Below are 25,089 nucleotides of genomic sequence, written 5' to 3' on the forward strand. Positions count from 1 at the left end.
TGAGATACAAGTGGTGTTCTTAAATATTAATTTTCATCAGCCAGGCTTGTAGGACTGTTTACGAGACGAGTAGATGAAAGGTTGAGCATCAGAAGCAGGAAGTAACTGCCTACACCGTTTTTAGAGATTTGAAAGATGTAGTCTTAAGCGTCTTGAAAGATATATATTCCATGACTTAAGGGCAATTCACTTTTTATTTCAGTATAGATACGCAAAATAAATGAGGCTCTCTGCAAATGTGAACTGTGCACACAGACATCATATTTGGAATGCTCCTCTCAAAAATACTCTGAAGTAGCAACTTGGAAAAATATGGACTTTGCTTATGAGTATTTAAATGAACATGCCCAATTGTATACGGAGGCATTCCTTCCACATTTGATCAAAGGTGTATATTTTTATTGTACTTGGGTAAAAGGTAAAGGGACCCATGACCATTAGGCCCAGTCGAGGACGACTCTGGGGTTGCGGCACTCATCTTGTTTTATTGGCCGACGGAACTGGTGTACAGCTTCCAGGTTATGTGGCCAGCATGACTAAGCCGCTTCTGGCGAACCAGAGTAGCACACGGAAACACCGTTTATCTTTCCGCTGGAGCGGTACCTACTTATCTACTTGCACTTCGTGCTTTCGAACTGCTAGGTTGGCAGGAGCAGAGATCGAGTAACAGGAGCTCACCCCATTGCGGGGATTTGAACCGCCAACCTTCTGATCGGCAAGCCCTAGGCTCTGTGGTTTAACCCACAGCACCACCCGGGTAGCCATTCCCAAATACAATTGTAAAACAAATGTGAGTCTTTATACAGTGCCAGATTTAGGGCAGTGCGGGTGCTTTCATAGACCAAACAGTGCACGTGAGAGCATACACAGAACAGAAGGCAAGAAGGGGGAGAGCACTTCAACAAACTCTTTTCCAAAAGGAATTATTGTGAAAAGAAGAAATAGAGAGGGCTCCAAATTTTGCCCTCACTCAGGGCACCATATTACCAAGCTCTGCCCCTGCTTTTACTTCAGTGCTGCAGCTGACAGACTTTTGGAATTGGATATTTCCAAATTCTTTCCAAATTGTAAAGTTCAGTGAATGGTCTTAGACAAAGCAGCAAATCTAAACTATCTGGAGAGATATGGTATCTCAGATCAAAGTCACACTTTGCAGGAAAGTTGTTGTTAATCAGCATTCATTTGCAGACTAAGATTATTGCAGATTTGGATTATTTAGTTTTCTGGCTGAATCTGCTAGTACCTTACGGTGGTAAGGGAATTCAGAAAAAATGGAAGAAAGTGTGGGAGAAAGCTCCATTTCATCAGCAAGATTTAAAGAGAATTGTTTTAAATTCATAGGTGATATCTGACTCCTCAGTCTCTGAATAGGATAACACATAGTACCAGTCCCAATCGTTGGACGTTGTGTGGAGGACTAGGTCATTTCACAGTGATTGAGGTGCTTTGGAAGAATGTTTTCTATGAGCTCCAACTAATTATGGGGCAGCTGCTGTCACAAGATCCACTTCTGGCACTGTTGTCCATTTTAGATAATGGAGAAAAAAAGGCACTTTATCAAAGTGCATTGGTTTCCTTTTATATTGCAACCTGCATAGTGGTATCCTGAAATGGGAAATTAGCAGAATAGCACCTAATTTGAGGAGTGGTATTCTTAGATTTGGTTGGTGGCCCTAAATGGGGGGGGGACCCTTGTCAATTAAGGGAATGGAAGACTCCAAGGAGGAGGAAAAAAGTTTTATGTGAAATGGTTTTGTTTTGTTAAATATGTTTCAGTCAAAGAGCATAATAGGCTCCCTCCATCAACTCATGTGGCTTTATGGAGTGATGTTATAGGTTGAATGAGTTAATTTTCCTTCTTCTCTTTATGCTTGGCTAGATGATTACTTCTGTGGCGGTTCCCTGATTGCTTCGCTAAGTGTTGATTTGTGCACGTGTTATGATTTTCTGTTGACTACTTGTTTGGCTCTTATGTTTGCTGTAACCAAATGCATATGCTTTGAGTTCTTGTTGCTTTTTTTGCTTGTTTTTTTTTTTGATAGGGAAAGATTAAAATAAATATAGTCCCTTTTAAAAAATCTACCAAGAATTCCAGTTCAAGTAGCTTAGTGTTTTACAAGGGATCAAGTTATTTCCCATCTGCGTCACTTTCACATTTTTTCATTCCTAAGTCTATTCCTTTCCAGTTCTGCATTAATGTGTGTTACATCTGCATGAGAATTCACACTTAAATACTTATTTTAAAATATATTTTGTCACACAATATGCAGTTCTTAACATATTTATAAACACATTTTTGGGGTGAAGGCATCCTGAAATTCAGAAAAGTGTGAAAGTGTGAACCAGATCACTTCATACTGGTATTGGCAAAGGGTTTGTCAGGCAAACCTATGATTTACAATCCTTTAAATGTTAAATGAGAGAGTTTCCACGCAAATAGATATAACAGAAAACACTATTTAAATTGAGTTAGGCTTGTGGACTTTGGTAATGTTCCTAATTATTTCGATGAACTGGGATCTTGCCCTAACTTTGAACAATTCCTCCAGTAACTTATGCTCTCAAATGATTTAACGGCAACAATAAATAATAAGCAGCAGATGTGTCTGGGATTCAAAATTCATTACGCAATAAATCTGGGCAATAGAAATGTTTGTGTCCCCAAACTATCATGCACTAAGCTGTTTCTTGTTCAATACCTACAAAACCCTGTTATTTAGCATAACAACAGACCAGACAAGCAACAAACAGAATTATGTGGATGAACAGAGAAACCCGTTACAGAAAGCAATTAATCCTCAGCAAAAAGATTTCTTTTGAAACCACATAATGATAGTGTAGCTAGAAGTATTTTTAATAATTTTTGCTGGGTTCTGCTAGTTTTGCTGAACTGACTCTCATCACACTGTTTTTCTGCTTTTTTAAAAAAGATGCTTGATACATTGTGATTAGGGAACTGGATAGAAACTTGTCTTTTTGCTATGTGGAAGAGTAACCTGCTGTTCTAGACAATCACCTTTATTGTATTTCCTGTAGATGCTAATAAGCATGGAGTGAGAGTGAATAAAAGCAACACTTTGATACACAAAAAAGGGGCAAATGCATCTCTGATAGTCCATATGGGGTAGCCAAGAGAAGAACTATTCATGCTAATAATGACTAGAATATTATTAAATGGCTGAGTGATTTAACAAAAGATTCTGGCTTGTGTAGCTTTCTAGGTGCAAACTGGCTGCTGTTATGTAAAGGTAAAGGTAAAAGGGAGTCCTGACCGTTAGGTCCAGTTGCGAACGACTCTGGGGTTGTGGCGCTCATCTCGCTTTACTGGCTGAGGGAGCCGGCGAAAAGCTTCCAGGTCATGTGGCCAGCATGACTAAACTGCTTCTGGCGAACCAGAGCAGTGCACAGAAACACCGTTTACCTTCCCGCCAGAGTGATACCTATTTATCTACTTGCACTTTGATGTGCTTTCAAACTGCTAGGTTGGCAGGAGCTGGGACCAAGCAACGGGAGCTCACCCCGTTGCAGGAATTCAAAGCCCTAGGCCCTGTGGTTTAGAATGCTGTTATGTACTTTGCCTAAATAAAAATCCCCACTCTTAATTTCTTGTCATTCTTTCATTTGTAGCTTGGGGAGATTTTCAGGAGACATTTTTTTCCATAGCCTTATTTTTGCACTAGTTGTTCATTCTGGGTTCCCCCAGCTGTTTTTGGACCCCAACTCCCACCATTCCTCACCATTGGCCAATAGTAGTAGTAGTAGTAGTAGTCGTCGTCGTAGTAGTAGTAATAATTATACCGTGCCCATCTGGCTGGGTTTTCCTAGCCACTCTGGGCGATTCCCAACAGAATATTAAAAACACGATAAAACATCATGATAAAAAACACGGCAAAACATCATGATAAAACTTCCCTAAACAGGGCTGCCTTAAGATGTCTTCTACAAAGTCAGCTGGAGACCCAAGGTTGAATAACACTGCACTAGAATGTTGGAACACATCACATTATATATACCTGTGTCATTCCCCCCTAAATTAGTGATTGCATGTGCACACGCACACACACTCTTGTATATCTTTGAATTATTTTGCTGAATTGAATGATACCTGGACCTCTGTATGGTGCAGCCATCATCTTAGTGCCAGTTTCATCTTTAAAAATGCAGAAGACCTTCCTTTGCAGATTTAAGTAAAGGCACCAGTACACTGAACAAGAAGACCAATATTTTGTTGTAACACTCGACAGCAAAGTGTCATGGAACTGGTTGTGTGCTGGCCCTCGACCAAATAGATCTGGGTCCAAGTTCTGATTCAGCCATGAAATTCAATGGATAGCAGTGGAACAACAATAAATAAATATTCTTTTAAAGTAATTAAATAAATAAAAACTTCATGCAACACCAACTCCAATTCACTTTTCAAAGCTTGCACAGTCCAGCTGGGAATTCATGGTAAACACAGCGAGCTACTCCTACTAATCCGTCATTTTCAGCCTTTGTTTGTTGCTATTCAGTGATGCAAACTCCAAACAGTAGCAATTTAATACATTTTCATCCAATTATACTCCCCTAATGTTTAACATTACACATCCCTAGCGTACTATGTAAAGTCTATCGCAAGCCCAATTTTAAAATGATGCCAGGCAAGCGAGAAGAGGAGGAGAAAAGGGGGGGGGACCCTACCCATGCAGTATACCACATGCCGGCATTCTCATTTAAAGTTGGCTCCCAGCAACTACACCAGTGGGGTGTCTGCCTGAACCGCAGATCTCTGGCGTGCTAATGCTGCAAGTGTTGGTGAAACAACAACATTAAATTAGTACTGTGCTGAAGAATTCTCCTGCTCTCTGTCCCCCCAACTACTGCCTGTCAATTAATGAGAGAGAAAAAATTGCATTCAAACATTATGAAAGGGGAGAGAAAATTATAATGGGGTTGTTGTTGTTGTTGTTGCAGCACTTCCTTTACTTTTAAGTTAGATGAGGACTGTTTGTGCGTGTCGTTCCTTTCATTCTATAAGTCATCTCACCATTGGGCTACACCAGTGGTGACTGGTGAGGATGGGGCACCATTGCTGTGATGCTTCCCAGCCCAACAGGCTTTTGGCACTTACCAAGAAGGAGAAGGGAGGTGAAAGGTGCAGGGAGCTTGGTGCTGTGTAGCATGTTGTTGAGACAGGGAAAGCTATTCCTCCCCTGGTTGCAGAAAACCAGAAAGCAAGCTAGAGTCCTTTTTAATGAGTTTATACATTCATAACAGCGAGAGACAAAAGAATACATCAAGCCGTGACAATGTTGTTACTCCAACTGGTCTCCTCCCTGCTCCCTAACAAGAGTACATCCCTTTACAGTGGCTGCTCGTGGTCAATTGCCTCTGAATCCTTTGTTCCTGCACTCTTAATGAACAATGAGTCCAGTATACCAGAAGGAGCATCTCCACCCCCATCATTCTGCCCGGACGCTGAGGTCCAGCGCCAAGGGCCTTCTGGTGGTTCCCTCACTGCGAGAGGCTAAGTTACAGGGAACCAGGCAGAGGGCCTTCTCGGTGGTGGCACCCATACTGTGGAATGACCTCCCATCAGATTTCAAAGAGAACAACAACTACCAGACTTTTAGAAGACATCTGAAGGCAGCCCTGTTTAGGGAAGCTTTTAATGTTTGACACACTATTGTATTTTAATATTTTGTTGGAAGCCACCCAGAGTGGCTGGGGAAACCCAGCCAGATGGGCGGGATATAAATAAATTATTGTTGTTGTTGTTGTTGTTGTTGTTGTTGTTGTTGTTGTTGTTGTTATTGAAGAAGATGTGTCAGCTGGCTGCTCTGCTTCTGTCTCCCCTTCCCTTTCTGCTAACACTTCCCAACTCTTCTGTTCGTCTACCTCTGAGCTGTGATCTTCCTCAAACTCCTGAAACCCCTACTGTAATTCAATGCTGCATTCCTCTTCTCCTGCAGTGCCAGGAGAAGAGGGGAGGTGATCTCCACCATTCCTCCTCCATCTTGCCCTCTTGAGTTCAATCCCTGACACATGTGGCAGGAGTGTCTGACCCACTGTTTTGGGAAGCCAGGAGAGCAACTGAGCCTGACCCCCAATGGCTTAACATCCACTGGACTCCATTATCTTCTGATAGTTGACACCAAGAAATTCCCAAGGTGTCGAGGACAGAGGTCACCAGAGGTCAGTAGGGGTCACTTTGCCCCAAACCCCTCAAACCTAAAACACCCTGGTGTGGATGAATCCTTGCCAACAGGCAAAACTCATTTTTCATTTATTCTACAGAGTCCGTTTTAGCACAATATTTAACTTTGTGGGCTTTCCCCTTTCCGATTACGTTATTAGCATAATATTTCACTCCATCAGGACTACGATTTGGCATTTAAAAGTGTCAATAAAAAACCCTTTACATAAATACATTCCTTTTATTGTTTGACTGATAATTTACTGACTATCATAATATTTTGTAGCACAGCATAAATAACCATTAATACAACTACCAAGTTTATGGCAGAGTATGTTTTTATATCCTGTGGTCAGGGTGATTGTTCCATGAAAGGGTTTTCTGTTGTCATCCTTGCCATTTTCATTTTTTTAAAAAACAACAACACAAGACAATGTTCAAGTGAGCATGCCTGTATTAGTAATGAGTTTCAATTTTCCAGGCATAAACTTCCAGCTCAAACTGAACAGGGGGAACAAGGCAAAAACTTGGGGTCATTTTGGAGGGTGGGGGGTTTCGTATGCGGAGAATTCATCAGGAGGCAGGTTCCCCATTTGTAGTAGGAAGCATCTTGCTCCCCTCTTTTAAATTTAAATTTAAATGCAGATGCTGAAGAAGAAGAAGAGGAAGAAGAGTTTGGATTTGATATCCCGCTTTATCACTACCCGAGGGAGTCTCAAAGCGGCTAACATTCTCCTTTCCCTTCCTCCCCCACAACAAACACTCTGTGAGGTGAGTGGGGCTGAGAGACTTCAGAGAAGTGTGACTGGCCCAAGGTCACCCAGCGGCTGCATGTGGAGGAGCGGAGACGCGAACCCGGTTCCCCAGATTACGAGTCCACCACTCTTAACCACTACACCACACTGGCTCTCAAGAAGGATCTCCTCTTGATAGCTACTAATTGGTGGCTGCCATTTACCGCTTCCTCACATACCCAGTTCCTTGTAACAGTAGTGCTAATTAAGAGCTCCTACAACATCTTTGACAGTGCCACCTAAATATTATTTAGGTTACTACATCCATCTATGTCACATGTGTCATTGTGGAGAGGCCTAATCCAACACTGATGTATCTGCAGGTGTACTTTAACTAAACCAAATGTCATCAACAAACTAATAATCTGTATTCCAAGTTTTGGCTTGTTTCGCTTGTGTTGTTGTTATGTTGTGTGTGTGTGTGTGTGTGTGTGTTGAGTTCTATATAGTTTTAATCTGATAAAGTATATCTGCTGCAGATTCTTATGCTTTTTATATTGTTTTGTTGATGAACCTCTAAAGGATTTTTATCTGAAGAATTGCACAAACACACTACTGATTGCATGGTAGGACAGTGGCTCTACTCCATGCTCACCCACCCCAGACAACAAGGGAGCCACAGTGGTTCAGAGGTTAGAGTTCTGGACTAGTACCTGGGAAACCAGGGTTCACATCCCCATGTAGTTATGAAGCGCACTGGGTGACCTAGCGCCAGTCACTACCTCTCAGCCTAACCGACCTCACAGGGCTGCTGTGGGGATTAAAGCAGCCGAGGGAGAACTAGGTATGCCACCTCGAGCTCCTTGGAGAGGTGGGAAATAAATGAAATAAATATGTAAAATGAAATAAACTTCATGTGCATTTGAATTTATGTTGGAATGAGTATATATCTCTCAGTTGCTCCTCAATCTTCTTAAGATTTCATAGTGTTGAAAATGGCTTAGAAATATAGCCAATCTGTGGGGAAAGTGTGACTTGTCCTCTTGTTAAGTACCAACATTTGCTCCTGGAAAACTGAATTGGAGCAACAAACTCAGCGCCGAGAGCGACACTTTCAAAGTGAAAAGATGAAAGGTTGGAGAAGAAAGTAAGTGGCAATCACAAACCAGACACAAATGAAATTGGACAGATAGAACTAGTGCGGATTGCAATTTGTAAATTATTGAGTGGGACTGGGAGCTTCGTGGATGAGAAGATGTTAGAAACAATTTAAATTAACTATGGTATTAAGATGTTGCTTTTTGTAACACTTTCAAAAAATCTGCTGGGTGCCCTGCCTCCAGTTCTATTTAGATCATTTGGAGCATTGCCTTTGACTTTGCTCGCACTATTCCCCAAACTTTTCAAGGTAGGTTTTCCCATTCCAGTATATTCCAGATTTCAAACCATTCCTATTTCTTTCCTTTTGTTTGCATTTTTTAAAATTAGAAACTGTAAAGCAAGTAAAAGATTCTGTGAAGTTACAGGGAACCAGGCAGAGGGCCTTTTCAGTACTGGTGCCCGCCCTGTGGAATGACCTGCCATCAGATGTCAAAGAAATAAACAACTACCAGACATTTAGGAGACATCTGAAGGCAGCCCTGTTTAGGGGAGCTTTTAATATTTGAAGGACTATTGTATTTTAATATTTTGTTGGAAGCCGTCCAGAGTGGCTGGGCAAACCCAGCCAGATGGGTGGGGTATAAATAATATGTTGTTGTTGTTGTTGCTGCTGCTTCTGCTGCTGTTATTTTGACTGTACAATTGCAACCTCTGAGAATCAAAAGTGTCCAAGTTCTATTCTTAATGCACAGAGTTAATATTTGATGTTAACACAGATGTTATAATTCAAAATGGAGTCCAAGTATTCCAAGTAATATGGCAACATCCACCAGCAGTAATAAAAAGATTCTAAATGTCTGTTAAATGCTCCCTTCAAGATTCCCTCCCTGTTGGGGGTCCCTTTCTGCATCTATCAATTATGTGCAAATTCCCCATGATGCATTTATTGTGTATACACTGGGGCTATGACTAGAGTGCACATTGTCATCTAGGATGGACCAAAATAACTGAACGGGGTGAATGAGAGAGAAATAAATCACTATGCACCCAATACCACCTTAAGTTAACCGAAAACCACCAGAGCCCAGTTTATTTTGCTGATTTCATGCATTTCATAAGAAGCTTTTCACAGTAATGTGAAATGCAGTTTGCCACCACATTTGAAATGTCTAAGCATTGCTGAAGGCACCCATAGGAAGCTGAGCTGCTGGAGGAAAAAGACTGCTCATTGCATGCGAGTGATCTAAAGTGACTGACAAATCCTCATATATTATCAAATGCCTGAAGAAGTAGCTTAATATTTGCTAAAGGAAAGGGGGGGGAACCTAATTAAATAGTTTGTATTTGCTAGGAGCATGCTAGGCTATGAATATGGAAGTATACATAAAGTAATAATACTCTTGTTATATCTTTTCAGAAACACACAAAGACAACTCATAATCTGCTATTATTTTACTGGATTAACAAAAAAAAAAAAAGTAAGGCTGCATACACATCATGTATTTAAGGCACATTCATGCCCTCCAAAGAATCGTGGGAACTGTTGTGGGTGCTGGGAACTGTAGATTTTTGATGAGTAAACTACAGTGCTCAAGATTATTGAGGGATGTTTTAAATATATAGTGTATACACAGCCTATGATTATAATTTGAATGAAGACTAGATGGACTCTTCCTATGGAACATCTGTTCATACATAATAACCAGGCCATCAAATATCAAAAATGCAAGCATTTCCTATTTTAGGCTGTGAAATGTCAAGACCCACACTCACATATGATGTGCATAGCTTGCAGGAGGAAACCTACCTGTGCTTATTTTTTCGAAACATGGTCATTGGCCAGTGTGCAATTGATTCTGGAACCAATCCTGTAAAATAAATTGAATGACTAACTCAATTCTGTTGGGTTACACCTGCAGACATTTGCATCTGTGCACACTGCGAGCAGCCATGTTAACACACTCACCAAACTTCAATACTCACAATTCTTGGACAGTTGAAAAACTAAGGCTTGCAGGTTTTTTATTAAAAAGGCAAAAATCCTAAACTGCTCCCTGGGAAGAGGGATTGATTGTTGAACCACTCTGGAAACTAGCTCTACGAAGGGAATAGGGGTCTCTTAACAACTCTTAGGGACACGGGTGGCGCTGTGGGGACGCGGGTGGCGCTGTGGGTTAAACCACAGAGCCTAGGGCTTGCTGATCAGAAGGTCGATGGTTCGAATCCCCGTGACGGGGTGAGCTCCCATTGCTCCGTCCCTGCTCCTGCCAACCTAGCAGTTCGAAAGCATGTCAGAGTCCAAGTAGATAAATAGGTACCGCTCCAGCGGGAAGGTAAACGGCATTTCCGTGCACTGCTCTGGTTCGCCAGAAGCGGCTTAGTCATGCTGGCCACATGACCAGGAAGCTGTACGCCGGCTCCCTCAGCCAATAAAGCGAGATGAGCGCCGCAACCCCAGAGTCGTCCTCGACTGGACCTAATGATCAGGGGTCCCCTTTACCCTTTACCTAACAACTCTTAGCACCCTTTACAAACTATAGCTCCAAGAATTCTTTAGGTGAAACCATGACTAGCAAAAGCGATATCACTATGCTTTAAATGAATGGTGTGAATGGGATGCAATTGTAGGTGGAATTAGAGCCAATGACAAGCAGAGCCAACTAAATTCTAGTTTTGTCCCCATCTGCCTCCCTGCTGAGTTCTATAAGGGGCAACAATGAGACTAAGGAGAAGGAAACTGACAGGCAATGCCGCTCCCAGGACTGGCTGTGAGGAAGAAGGCAGGCAGGTAGTTGGAAGTGGCTGAAGGTGGTCCTAATGGACCAACCTTCATTGCAGATAGATTTGCTACTGCTTTGTGAGGATTATTTCCAGGCTGCTGCCAAATAATCCTTACTTGCAAAGGTACAAATCACATGGTAGAGCCAATTGTAACTTTGTAAGGTAAAGGGTAAAGGGGACCCCTGATCATTAGGTCCAGTCGAGGACGACTCTGGGGTTGCGGCGCTCATCTCGCTTTATTGGCTGAGGGAGCCGGCGTACAGCTTCCTGGTCATGTGGCCAGCATGACTAAGCCGCTTCTGGCGAACCAGAGCAGCGCACGGAAATGCCGTTTACCTTCCCGCTGGAGCGGTAGCTATTTATCTACTTGCACTTTGATGTGCTTTCAAACTGCTAGGTTGGCAGGAGCAGGGACCGAGCAACGGGAGCTCACCCCGTCGCAGAGATTCGAACCTCCGACCTTCTGATCGGCAAGCCCTAGGCTCTCTGGTTTAACCCACAGTGCCACCCGCATACAGTCATTTCCCAGCATGGAACAAACACATGGTGGCAGCATCCAGAAGCATTCTATATTTGCTCAGTCAAGTCAGAATGTGCTGCTTATTCACACAGCTCATGTACAGATGATCTAAATCGACTTTTCCCATCGTCCTTAGAGTACTGTCTTTTAAAAAGTATTTATCTTATTTTTAGAATAGCTATGTATGCCCACTTTTTTGTTTGAAATCCACATGTAGCAAAATGTCAGAAGCCAAACTATGGCTGGCCGTTTCTAATTCCCTACATCAAATTCATTTTATTTCTCTCCCCCTCATGGCCTCAGCGTTTTCACCAAAGATGTTGACCTATATTCTCCTCCCAGCACCACCACCCCCTTATTTAGAGTAGACATCTACATGCGGCAAAAATAAAAATCCCAATTAATATCCTGGTTTTGCCTCAGTGGTAAAAAAAGGCATCTCTTGAATGCAAATAAGCAGTGATAAATTGTCAAATATTCAAGAGGTGGAAAATAAGCTATAGAGCCAGGCAGGATTTTGTCATGTCTAGAGTACAAAAACGTCTCTCTCGGAGCTGCGAAATAGCAGGCTGTCACATACCACATGTACAATTAAAGTTGGTAATGTCCTCAAGCATTTATGTGTATCTGTTTCAAAGGCTTAAGCATAGATTTCTATTTAACTAGATGTATGGCTGTATTTCTCCATTGCATCCAGGCATAGGAAGTTGGATGTCCCAGTAAGAATGTGTATTGAAATCATTTAACAGCATGATGATGTGAAGAGATTGCAAATTCCAGCCATTTGGGGGAATGAAGTTTACGCAGCTCACTCAAGCACAGAGAGAGCTTTCTGGGGAAAGAAAAGCAGAAGTGAAAATGGGATGTGTTGCGATGTCTTGGTGTCAGAGGACAAAATAAATTGTGAGCCAATGTGTTTAAAATGCTCTTAGAAGAGAATACATTATCTCCCCATGGCCTGCCACTAAAAAAGGCCAAGCATATGTGAAACTTTTCAATGAATAAAAAGGCACCAGTACTTCTTTTTATAGCACGGGATGAAACTGCAAACAAATCAGATCCAAAAGCAATGCAGAAACTCTCACCACTGTCTCTAAATAGGAAATTGCTAACGAACTGAAAGCACAGGGAAAATTATAATAATGAATGTATCTTGACTAGGAGTATGTGTCTCTCCAATTCAGTTCATTATTTGGGACTGAATTAGATACGTTTAAAGCAAAGCTTTGTCCCCTCCCCTTCACTATAATGGGGAATCTAAAAATGTTGTTTCCCCTTTTTCAAAGTAGATGACATTTACAGGCACACATGCCCATCCAGAGTGGATCCAAGCTGCCAAATTGTAGGCGGAGACATACAGGTGTTTTCGTGCAGGGATGCCTTTAAAATCAATTTGTTTTAAAGCATCTTTATTTTCTGCCAGCATTAGATTCAGTTTACAGGCATGGCTGCCCCTTCTAAGCGTACGAAGCCTGCCATATTTCAGAATGATAGCTGTAGCGGTTCTCCCTGGTAAGAATGGAGTGGGGATGGAGGGAGGAAGAGTGTAAATTTCCAAGAAAGATTGGGATTATGGGAGCAGGGATCATGCCACCTGCCAGCAAGGGGGACAAGATGGGTAATTGGCCTAATCCAGCAGGCTCTATTTAGTTTTTGTGTTCAGCTCAAAAATGTACATTTTAGGTGGAAATACACTGCAAAGCATATAAGAACATGTATTTAAGGGAGAAGAATGCATGTTAAATGGATACAGTGAGTCTGTTTTATCCCTTATATTCCCAGTAGGAATATAAGGGAAACCTGTGTTTTCAGGTAAGTTTCACCTCTCCAAAATATCAGAAGCCCCAGAAACTCAGGGCTGGACTTCCAGGGTTGCACCCCTGTTTCTATGAGAAAGTATCTCCATCAAGATACAACAGGTGTCTACACTTTGTACTTTCCAGAAACAAGAGAAAACATTTTTGATTCAACAATCTTTTCCAATTGGATGAAAATATATTTTCCTTTGGTTCAAACCTGTCTTTAGTTGCTTTCTATACAGTTGTACCTTAGTTCTTGAACAGAATACTTTCTGGGAGTCCGCTCAACTTCCAGAACTGTTCAGAAATGAAGACTCAGCTTCCGATTGGCTGCAGGAGTGTCCTGCAGCCAACCAGAAGCCGCGAACGCCATGCTGGACATTCAGCTTCCGAAAATCATTCGAAAACTGGAACACTCACTTCCGGTTTTCGATCTATTGGGAGCTGAAACGTACGAGTTCCAAGGCGTTCAGCAACCAAGGTATGGCTGTACTTTCTTAAGAAAAAAATCATATACATTGAGATGAATGTTAAAGGAAATTTATAACTTAATAAAATAAAAACAAAATGTGTACAATTTAAAGGTGATCTTTCATACTTTTTAAAAAATATAATCCATAAAACACAGAACCGAGGCCATACTAATGGGTCATGGAACGGAAACTGATTCATATGTACTTATGGATTCTGGGTGCAGAGTGCCAGTTAAAAGGTCTTTAGAAAGAAAAATTAATTCCACAATATTTTTCCAAGCTTCCCACTGTGTTGCTTCACTCTGCCCTCACAACAGCAGAGCATGTTACTGTTTGTCACAGAGATGCCACAAAAGATTCAAAGAGAAAGAGAGAGAAAGGAGCTTGCAACAGGAGTTAATGCATTCATTTCAAACCTGAGAGTCAACACTTCACAACTGTGGTAATAGCAAGTGTCCAGTGGCTACCCACTCGTAAAAAAAAAAAAAAGTGTCAGAATAAGATCAAATGAACAGGAGGGAAAGGCAGCTTTGCAATAAAAGATTGCATTGGAGAGAACAAAGGCATAAAACATCAAGACTGGAGATGTGCAATTGTTCCTTTAAAAATCTTTGCTTTTCCTGATACAGAATATTAAATAGTGAAGTCTCAAATCATAAAATCAATCCAATTGCTATGGTAATAATAAAGAAGAATCCTATTCAAAATGCTGGACACAGAGCAGATGAAATTATACCTTTTGGGACCTATCATTTGCTCAAAATGCTTCTGGAGTCATCTCTTATTCATCCAGAGCTGGTATTCAGAGCAAAACATAATAATAGATTTTGTTTTTAGGCTTGGGCTTACAGTTCTCTGGCTGGGTCTAGTGCTCTTACAATGGAGATGGTGAAGATGCAGAATGGTAATTGGATTATAGATAATTAGGCTTTGTCCAGAGAAATGGTTGAAATTTCAGTTCACTTTGATACCAGAAGAAAGATAGCCAGGAAAATGCAGGTAGCAAATCAAGATGTAATTAATCATTAGCAGAGAAGGCATTTCTCCGTCTCTAACTCCAACCAGAACCAGATCTCAAAGAAACATTGTAAGGCAAAGAATGTAGAAGTGCAAAGTAGTCATTATATTAGCAGAACTGGGGATGAATTTGGAAAGCAAACTAGGTAGGGCAAGTGTCAAAGTGCTGACACTCAGAAAATAATGCTTCATTTGTTGAAATTCCTTTGTTTGAGAACTACAGTACACACCAAAATGCAGGCGTAAGCTACAGTTTATTTTTAAATGAAGAAAAACATGTAATTATTTTCCTCCCAGGGAATACTTAATTGGCTCTTGTTGATGTGTGTGTCTGTGTATTTTTAAAAACCAAGCAAACAGTACACAGTGACAAAATTTGCAAAAATTAGCATTCTTCCTTCTGAATTAAACATCAGACTTGCACTTACGTAAACCAAGGAAGATCTGCTAAATCAATGTAGACATCCTTCTTTAGATTGGGAAAACAGATGCACCAACATGTCAACGCTCCATTATGTTCATTCCCATACTGTTGTTTCATCAATTCTCATTTATTACTTCTTTAAAGGACAATTAATTCCAGTCTGTAGATTCGGGTTCACCACTATACTCCCTTTGCCTACAGCCTGAAACTTCATTCTTCCCTTTAAACCTTTATACCACTGAAACATTTATTTAAACCTTTCTGATCACAAGTGAAGGTGCATTTTTACAATTGTGAGATGTGAGTTGATCATTTCCGATTCAGCAATTAACAAATTAGACACAGAATGATCTCCCCACCACCACCAAATGGGTTGCTACAAGATACCTGGTGAGGTCAGAAGTGTTCTGGAGATACAAGCATAGACTTTACAATATTTTTGTTCACACTGAATGTTTATCTCCACCCCCCCTTTGGCAGTATTCTCATTGCTCTGAGCAAAGCTATGCTATTTGCAATCCATTTAATATTGCCCCTTCAGGGTGGCTTGAAACACTGCAGGATGCAACAATCACCACCTCCTGTTTGTGTTTCAACACTGCACCCAAATTAGGGAGAAGCATGCACGACTTTCCACTGATAAATATTTGAATTACCTATGTGGCTGCATTTCATCACAGTAAAAATATATAGTCCCTCTTTTGGACAGTGCAAAAATTGCATACATTCTGATTTATGCACACATCCTGAAGTCACATTCAGGTAGGTTGCTACCACCTTAGAAACTTCCAGATATCTTTTCTTATTTTATGTTTGATCTGAAGTTCAGCTTATTTGTCTCCCCAGGGAATGCATGGTACATTAAACAGAGTTACAATGTGTGGGCAAGATAGTGGGTGATATCCAACTAAATCTCACTCAGGGCAGACTCAACGGCTCTACTCTGTGTATGCCTAATGTTGGATGTCATCCATTGTCCCATTTTCATTGTGTTTTGAAATGTAGATCTTCGGTTATGCAATGTGTGCTGCTCTTGGAGATGATAAAAGATTCCCCTGAACCTCAGCTTGTCCCTTTCAGTTCTCCCAGTCATCAATAAGTAGGACCTTTCAGGTGCCACACCATTTCTGTGCTGATTCACAGCAGAAAGGATGACATTTTCTCAGACAGTAATCATAGGTTCTATCCAACAATAAAAATAAATAAGACAACCTAATGCTGGAAGGCTGGAGGAGCCGTTCTGCTGCAGAGTTCCCCCTTGAAATAGATGACACTTGATGAGATGGACTAACAGCAGATTCTGAGGGAACTCCAAATATTAGTTCACCTTGTAGTGAGACTAGCAAGCATTCATCTGTGGCATGGCTCAAACACAGCTTGACAGTATTGTAGATGTAGCTGCTGATTTGGATTTCATTACTTTGAGTGAGACAAAAAGAGGGAGCAGGGGGTGTATTTTTTCCTTTTAAAAAATAATAATCTAAATTTGGCATGGCAGGAAAACTTGAGTCTGAATGTACAATTTACCATGAGCAAAGGAACACACAAGGTCTGAATGAAACCTAGTAAACATTACAGTTAATTTATAGCCTGAAGCAAAGGAACAGGTCTTTTAATTGATTGACAAAGAGAAGCTAAGGATAGGAAAAGTAAATGAAAACACTCTAGAAATGGACAGGTTTGTAATTGGAAATTGGAAAAGGTCACTCAATGCGCTCTGCGTAATTTAGTTGAATGGAATCATTATTTTATAGAAATCTTTATTTGGAGCCCAAGTGTGGGCAGGACTAAGCTGAATAAAGGTGGACTCACATCTTGTTTACTCCTAGTAACGTGCTGCTTCTGAAGCCTAACAAGATAGCGATTGTAAAAGGTTTTTTTACAGGCAGGCATCATACCCAAGTGGAAATGGAAAACCCTCCACATTTCCAGTTAGGGATAGCTACAGAGGTTGGCATAGTTGGGTATATACTGAGGTCCATGAAATAGCTGTGGTGGTGAGGAAACCACCAAGAGCTTCCTTGACCTACTGCTTCTCCTACTCCTACAACCCTACTATTGTCACCTGCTTGCAGTTAACCTTCAAGATGGAAGGGGGAAATCTATGGCAGCCACCTGGGCTGCACCAGTAACTTTACCATCTGGTTGGATCTGAGACCTCATCCTGGGTCATGGAGTGCTCTCTGCATTACAGGAGGGAAAATGTGTGCACAGTGAAGGGATGGTAAACTATGGTCCTCTCACTCTATTGCAGCATGGCCACCAGCATGTAAGGTCTAATGTAGGGGTAGGGAAGCTCAGACTCAGGGGTCAAATGAAGCACTCTGGGCTCCTCTGTCATGGCCACAGAACCACTCCCCTTCTTTCTAGTCCATACCCTACACTTGCCTCTTTTCATGTCCTTGTCAAGTCTTGTGAACTGCATAGATTTCTGACTTTAGTTTGGCTAAAATGTAACCTACTATGCAGTCACATCCATTGCGTGCTGAGGTCCCCCAAGACACCCCTGCCCCAATAACTCACACATCACACATAATTTTGGTTTAGGTTTTTGGCATAATTTTTGGCCACAACTTTATTAAACATACAAGATGTGAGTGGTTGCTTAGGCATTGGTTATGACTATCTGCCCCCCCCCCGCCCCTGCCTTGGGGACAGAACTGACTCCCGGATTCCAGCGAAAGCCAGTGTGGGGAAACAAGATTGGGGATAACTGGAGCTGCGACACAGACCCTCAGCTTCTCCCCGCATGCTCCCAGGGGCTTACGCAGCCCAAACCCAATACCAGGGGTTTGGACAAAAGGATGGTAAGCCCCTGAATTCCTTTAACAGAATTCCCTTGCAGCAGCAGCATTGGAGGGGCAGGCACAGCCAATCCATACCCCTTCTCCAACCAATCTAAACCAATGCCTAACCGCCAACCTTACAAGTTGTGACGATTTGCTACGCAGTAGCCAAAAACCAAATGGCACCCACTAATCAGCCAGATGGCAAAATTCCTACCAGGCCCCCGCACCAAGGCGGACGACCCCATGACAGGCATAGCAAGGTCAAAGCACAAGCCCAAACAAGGGCAGGTGATCTGGTGCCCACAGCGAAAGAGAAAGCAGATCGCTGTGAGCACAGTTTAAATAATCTCTGTTCCCACCCCCAAATTGGCAACATCAAATTTACCCCAGCAACACCGACAACCAATCCTTCCCAGGCCCCTTTATCCAATCCTGCCTGGCAGCTACGGGGTGTCTTGCTTGGCCCCATCCGCAACACGTGCTCTCTTTTAATGAGAACACGCTTTGCCCCGCCCACTTTTTGTCTCTGGCCCCACTCACTATTTTCATGTTAGAAAATGCAGCCCTTGGGCTGAAAATTGTTCTTCATAGAGTCATAGAATCATAGAGTTGGAAGAGACCACAAGGGCCATCGAGTCCAACCCCCTGCCAAGCAGGAAACACCATCAGAGCACTCCTGACATATGGTTGTCAAGCCTCTGCTTAAAGACCTCCAAAGTAGGAGACTCCACCACACTCCTTGGCAGCAAATTCCACTGTCGAACAGCTCTTACTGTCAGGAAGTTCTTCCTAATGTTTAGGTGGAATCTTCTTTCTTTGTAGTTTGGATCCATTGCTCCGTGTCCGCTTCTCTGGAGCAGCAGAAAACAACCTTTCTCCCTCCTCTATGTGACATCCTTTTATATATTTGAACATGGCTATCATATCACCCCTTAACCTCCTCTTCTCCAGGCTAAACATGCCCAGCTCCCTTAGCCGTTCCTCATAAGGCAGCGTTTCCAGGCCTTTGACCATTTTGGTTTCCCTCCTCTGGACACGTTCCAGTTTGTCAGTGTCCTTCTTGAACTGTGGTGCCCAGAACTGGAAACAGCACTCCAGGTGAGGTCTGACCAGAGCAGAATACTGTGGCACCATTACTTCCCTTGATCTAGATGCTATACTCCTATTCATGCCTGGTGTAGTGCTAGAACCTTCGCATCCAGCAAGTGTTCAGGAAAATGCTCCTGCATAGATGCTGAGTCAATGACAGAGACCAGATTCCATATTCTATAAGCCACTCTGGAGTTTGGGCAGGGCAGCAGGATTCTATTTTCCTCTCTGCTCAAACTCCACAAAGTGAAACCATCTAATTCCACTCATCCCTGCTTGTATAGTGTGTGGGTGCATTATTTGCCTCTGTGTGGTGGGTCGTGGCGATTCTAAACAGACAATGTGGGGTGGATACACCAAGGCTACTAAACAGAGAGGGGGATGTCTCAGGGCGCAGGCTGTAATATGGCCTCCCAAGTTTTATCAACTAAGGATACAAATTGACTGTCACTTGTGTAACATGCAAAATGCAAACAGCACAAAAGAGAGCAATAGAAAAACTGCCCAGTTCTACAAATCCTTGCTGAAAAGGGTACCATAAACCAGATGTTTGCATTCACTGCATAATAGTTATATTAAAGAAATCCATACTGTAGCAATGTATAATATATACACTATATAATGTGCACTACAAAAACAAGGGGATAGAGCAAATTGTCTAAAACTATTTCATCACACACTTTATACCTTTTATTCCCCCACCCACCCCAAAGCAATGTGATACTGGAATCCAGCTGAGAAAGTTAGCAGTGGAGAGCGATGTGGGAGGATAACACACCTAAAACACTGTGAAATCCGAAGTATGGTAAAATTCATAGTATCAAATCCTACCTGAATCCAAATCTAAAAGCGCAACGTTTTGCTAGAAAAGTAACAAGGAGTGAAATATAAAATCTAGTAACCTGTCATCAACTGTTAGAGGTGTCCTACTGATATTTAACAGTGTGCTAGACATTATAAAGAACTTTACCTGTGTTCCAGAGCTAAAAGGACAAACTTAAATTTGGTCTGTGGTTTGGACTGGGGAGGAATTTACCCTCTGCCTCATCATGGCCTCAGTTTGGACCAGTTCCTCCAGAATGGCTAATTTCACCGATGACAGCTGCACCCCAAGGAGACAAAGTGGCTGCAGAAAGGGAGGCCCAGGCCAAATTGGGACTCTTAAGTCCCTACTCCTCCCCTCTGCCATGATGCCATGATCCCAATGTGGAATACTCCTCCAGCCATTACTTAGGGAATAAAAGCCAAACACACAATGACAAATCACATGCTTAATGAGACATCTCTGTGGCAGGGGAGTTCATTTTTTAAAGGGATGAGTTCCAGTTTAAGTTACCCCCCCCCAATATATAATTTAATTCCACTTCTGAGAAGCTGGAAGATCCCACAGCAATCCCAAGGCAGCCTGACATGCCTCATCTCAAGCATAGCTGCCCTCGAGCACCCACTAACCCTTGACAGCTGATCTTTCCTTTTGTCCCCTGGACCTCAAGGGTAAAGGTGGCAGTGGACCTGGTGGGAAACCCAGAGCCTGTGAATGAGACCCTTTTGACTGAAAGAAGGCTTTATCCTCAGAAGGTTCATCAAAATGAAGACTGTGCATGGGAGAAGGGGTAAGATCATTGTAGCAGAAAAACAGGAAGAAGAGGAGCTGGCAGTGAGCTATAAGCCTGTAAGTCTCACCTGGATCCTTGTTGGGTCAATGAAATATACTCGGAATTGAGAGTGGATTTCATGCTCTTTATTCAGCTCATAGTGGTGAGGAGAAATGGAAGTTCCCCCACAATATCTGTGTTATATACATTATTTACACAATGGAATGGGCTGCACATGATTGGCTGATTCCGGGATTCTCCTGTAGGCCAATCAGGTTGTGGATTCACTTCCACCTGGAGCTGGATTGGGTGGCTCCTGTGGACCAATCAGACTGCTGCATTGTTCTAGGACCAACCAGACTGCTGCATTTTGGATCCTATTCAACTCAGTAGATAACAGTCAACAACCTGAGTACACCCTTGCTGAGCTTCCAATACCGCAGTAAGTGCTCCCCATGGACAAAGGGCAATGCACAAGCTCCAGGCCAGGAACTTGCGAAGATCTGACCCCACAGGTTCTGCTAGTCCAGGAGATTCTTCCTGTGGTTCCTGTCAAATAGCCTCAGGCACAGTGCTCTCCTGATCTCCAGCAGCTGGCTCAGAGTCCTGAACTTGATCTTGCTCTTTAGCTGGTGTCCCTGCAACCTCCAGCTCTGTGTCTGCATTGATGCTAGATTCAGGGATCATGACAGTTTGTCTAAGGAGCACATTCCTTTGTGGGTAATCTTCCAGGGGCTGCATGAATGTGGGTGGGGCTGGAGGGGAAAAGTGGACAGGGCAATTAGAGTGTCTTACACTTGTGCAGTGGGGACGCGGGTGGCGCTGTGGGCTAAAGCCTCAGCGCCTAGGGCTTGCCGATCGAGAGGTCGGCGGTTCGAATCCCCGCGGCGGGGTGCGCTCCCGCTGCTCGGTCCCAGCGCCTGCCCACCTAGCAGTTCGAAAGCACCCCCGGGGGCAAGTAGATAAATAGGTACCGCTTACCAGCGGGATGGTAAACGGCGCTCCGTGTGCGGCTCTGGCTCGCCAGAGCAGCGTTGTCACGCTGGCCACGTGACCCGGAAGTGTCTTCGGACAGCGCTGGCCCCCGGCCAATAGATGTGAGATGGGCGCACAAACCCCAGAGTCTGTCAAGACTGGCCCGTTTGGGCAGGGGTACCTTTACCTTTACCTTTTACACTTGTGCAGTAGGCTGCATTCTATCCATGCAAAATTCTGAGCACACACTTCTCTCTCACACACACACATATTTCTCCAAGGGTGTGAATCAATCCAGGGGAGGCAGGTGGCCTGGGGATAGTCTTGCAGGCTTGACAGAGAGGACTGGTGGACCACATCCACCCTCTGGACCTGTTACTTCCCATCCCAAGTTTCTGTCAATAAACCCTTGCAAGATCTGGAGAACATCATCCTCCACTGTCGTTAAGAGAAAGAAACCCAAATACAATTCAATTTGCTCAACGAATGGGAAGAGACATAGCAGGGGAGGAGGGAGTTGGTAATCTTCATTTAGAAGTCAACTGCATTTAACTATAGAAGTATTGGGAGACAAGTGTGCTGCTCCTTCAATATTCCTGAATGCCCAAGACTTCATGATGAAAATAAATTTCAGATTGCTGTGAGTCAATAAAAGGTATGTTCCTTTAGTGCTGGTGAAGCTTGCCTGACTGCTGGGGAAGAAATGCCTGCTCTTGCCTTCGAAGAGGTCTATAAACTTTGTCTTTCAGAAAATAAAAAGGCGTTCAATTTATGTATTACTGAAAAGTGACTCTGCCTGGACAGAGATGACTCTGGGGACTGTGTACCATCTCTTCCCCACCCTTGATAATAGCTGAACTAGCACTAGCTATTTGTGCTAGATACCAAGATAAATTGGTGGCTGGAGGTTATCTTTCTAATTTACTAGAGATTTCCTGATAGCCTTGCAGTTCTAGTATCTAGCATTACTGATCTAAATTGACAGATCAATCAGGCTACAGCAACATGCTCTCCTATATGTCTGACCAGCAATGGAACTGAGCCCTTTGCTGTCACCATGCTGCTAAGGCTGCTTTTCCTGGCTAAGGTCACCATCAGGAGGAATCCATAGAGAAGGCCTGATCAATCCCTCCATGTGGAGCAAAAGAGGCTGCTTCCGACGAATCCATTAATGCAGAAATTCAAACTCAAAATGTGAAAGCAGGCTATAATAAACATCTTCTACCCTTCTGTCAAATCCAATTAAATTAGAAGTGACACAGTAAATACAAGTGGTATACTATCACACTGTGCTGCAATGGCATTTCATGTAATAGATTTTTATCCTTTAGTACAGAAGGGGTGGGAATAAAAAAACCCAAAACCCATAAACAGCACTTTGAGAAGTTTGATATTGCTTATGTTCTCAATACCACTATATACAAAGTGCAAAGGAGGGCAACAAAGATGATCAAGGGTTAGGAAACCAGGCCTTGTGAGGAATGGTTGAAGGAGCTGGGTATGTTTAGCCTGGAAAAGAGGAGACTGAGAGGAGATATGATAGCCACCTTCAAATATCTTAAGGGCTGTCACATGGAAGAGGGAACAAGCTTGTTTTCTCTTCCTCTGGAGGGTAGGATTCAAACCAATGGCTTCAAATTACGAGAAAGTTGATTCCAGCTAAACATCAGGAAGACCTTTCTGGCAGTATGAGCTATTTGACAGAGGAATGGTCCCCCTTGGGAGGTTGTGGACTCTCCTTCCATGGAGGTTTTTAAGCATAGGTGGGATGGATGCTTTAGCTGAGATGCCTACATTGCAGGAGGTTGGACTAGATGGCCCTTGGCGTCCCTTCCAACTCTACAATTCTTTGATTCTATTACAGCCAATTTTATGGTTGTCGTTGCAAATCTCTCTTTGGGACCATGGCACCTCATACAGCAATCCTATACCTTCTTACCTTCAGAGTTGGTATAATATTGTAAACTGATTGCTTGTCTCAGCATATATACTAAGAATGGGGAAGGAAACCCATCTACTTTTCTCACTGGACTTTTCTCAGTAGACCAAAAAATTCAATTTTCCTAGACTTGCTTGAGAATTAGAACAAAACTATCAATTGCATTGCACATTTATCTGAATTCTGTGGTGCTGTTTTTGTTGTAAATGCTGTTCTAAAAAAAACCATTTTAAAAAGTCCATATAATGCATATTTTGGGAAACGCATTGAAAAGCTTTGAAATGAATTTAATTGTTTGTGTTCTAGGGAAAGAGTGTGCACAAAATGTGTATAATTTACTTGCAGCTTTTTCAGAGAGTCTGCAAGACGTAGAATGGAATAGATCTATGTCTGAATACCAGCAAAACAGATATGGGAGAGACTTAGACTGGTCTGTTCATCCCTAATGCACATTTGATACCAACCATCGCTAGGGGTTGTGCCATGGCCCTAGCCCCCCGTCTGGGGCTTTGGATGGAGACCACGACCCCCAGAGTCCTTTAAAAGAATACCCTTGAACTAGGAGGGGTAGGTGATGGCCACTACCTCCCCTCACCTTCAACCTAATACTCCAATGCCTAACAGCCAAACCTTACAAAGTTGTGACAATTTGCTACAAGGTAGGCGAAAAACCAAATGGCCAGTGCCAATTTGCCAAGTGGAAAAATTCCTACTTGGACAACCAAGGCGACCAGCCAAGGTCCATAGCAAGGTCAAGAAATAAAAGAGCCTAACCTAAGTGAGGGGCAGGAGAACTGGCCAAGCAGGGAGAAAAACAGGGGTGAGTCCTCGGCCATGGGCAGTTTAAATAGCCCGCACCACACCCCCGGACCATCCAAATTGGACGGCCTAAGGGTGGCGTGGCTGAGGACCATTCAGTGTGGTGTAGTTGTTAAGAGCAGTGGACTCATAATCTGGTGAACCGGGTTCGTGTCTCCGCTCCTCCACATGCAGCTGCTGGGTGACCTTGGGCTAGTCACACTTCTCTGAAGTCTCTCAGCCCCACTCACCTCACAGAGTGTTTGTTGTGGGGGAGGAAGGGAAAGGAGATTGTTAGCCACTTTGAGGCTTCTTAGGGTAGTGATAAAGCTGGATATCAAATACAAACTCCTCCTCCTCCTCCTCCTCCTCCTCCTCCTCCTCTTCTCCTTCTTCAATGGCACAGGGGCAATCCTGCCCTGCGCAGGTGGGGAGGGCTTGCTCCCAGCCTGCAATGACATCTCCCTGGGAATGGGAAATGGCTTTGTAGAGTTGCAAGGGAATATAAGGGTCCCCTCATCCAACTCCCTGAAGGATCATTTGCCCAATGTGGGACTCGGAACCATGACCCTGAAATTAAGAATCTCATGCTCCATCCACTGAGTTATCCCAGGTCCATTTCCCATCAGTGCAAATCCCCTCACTTTCTGATGAGTTTACCCATAACTTTTTATATTACAAACATTCTGGTTTATTTTTGGCCCTCTTTTGTTGCACTTTAGCCCCTCTGGACAACAATCATGGGTAGAATTGTGGAAGCATCACGGAACAAACTAAAGCAGGATAAATCCACCACAAACGCACTACTAGCACACCAAGAACTTGTAACAGAATATATCTGGAATAAAACACCAGCTTTTTATTTGCAGGGGTGGGGGCA

General features: G+C 42.9%; 1 protein-coding gene across 3 annotated transcripts in view; it reads right to left on the reverse strand.

Moving 5' to 3' along the window:
* Positions 1-25,089, reverse strand: part of MGAT4C (MGAT4 family member C) — a 335,473-nt gene that overhangs the window by 90,409 nt on the left and 219,975 nt on the right. Inside the window, exon 2 of one of the 3 annotated variants that reach the window (XM_082241013.1) lies at positions 9,818-9,878. The exons of the other annotated variants lie outside the window; for them this stretch is intronic. The gene's annotated coding sequence lies outside the window, so the exon portion shown is untranslated. The remainder of the gene's footprint in view (positions 1-9,817; positions 9,879-25,089) is intronic. 3 annotated transcript variants of the gene reach the window in all.

Source organism: Podarcis vaucheri (assembly GCF_965113315.1).
Source record: "Podarcis vaucheri genome assembly, chromosome: 10".
Lineage (NCBI taxonomy): Eukaryota > Metazoa > Chordata > Lepidosauria > Squamata > Lacertidae > Podarcis > Podarcis vaucheri.